At 51.0% G+C, this 651-nt stretch overlaps 1 long non-coding RNA gene across 1 annotated transcript in view; it reads left to right on the top strand.

The window, feature by feature from the left end:
• Window positions 1-651, top strand: part of LOC116216279 — a 13,194-nt gene that overhangs the window by 4,203 nt on the left and 8,340 nt on the right. The window lies entirely within an intron of this gene.

The raw sequence follows: 651 nt of genomic DNA, 5'->3' as shown, positions 1-651 counted from the left end.
TTTTAATCGCAAGAACATTCTTAACCCAAACACCTTTGCTCTGTGGTTTCTGGAGTATTCAGCCTGCACTGCTAAAACCAGATGTGCTAAGGATGTAATTGAACTCGCCTCATTGGCTAAAGACTAGATGAGCAAGGAGGGCTAGTTTTTTTGCCCAGCTCAGAGACATAAGTAGGTGTAACAGCAAATACCGTTCCTGCCTCTGTGCTCTGAGGTGTCTGGGCAGCAGTACTGGTGCAGATTTCTGCTGTGCAGAGAGGGTTGAAGCATGCGGCCAAGCAACCAGGTCCTATGCAGCTCATGGCTGGAGATGGGATCTGGCAGGATGTTTGCTGCCGTGCAGGTGTTCTGATATTCACGGGCTCCTCTTGGAGAGCCATTGCTGTCCCCTGGTGGGCTTTCAGCCCTGCTAGAGTAGGGCTGCACTGCTGCCCCAGGCAGATGTTTAGTTGCAATTGCTGGGCTGGTAGCTGGCCACAGGAATGAAAAATTAGTCTGATGTCCATAAAAGCAGTGGCTGAGAGTTTCTGACGTTTCTTAGGTTGAGTTGAGAGAAGAATCAGAGAATATCCTGAGTCGGACAGAACCTCCCCTGACACAGCTCCATGCTGTCGCTGTCACACAGAGCAGAGCTCAGCGCTGCCCTCCGCT

This window comes from Meleagris gallopavo, chromosome 2, assembly GCF_000146605.3.
Source record: "Meleagris gallopavo isolate NT-WF06-2002-E0010 breed Aviagen turkey brand Nicholas breeding stock chromosome 2, Turkey_5.1, whole genome shotgun sequence".
NCBI lineage: Eukaryota > Metazoa > Chordata > Aves > Galliformes > Phasianidae > Meleagris > Meleagris gallopavo.
This window is presented reverse-complemented; position numbering and strand designations above follow the sequence as displayed.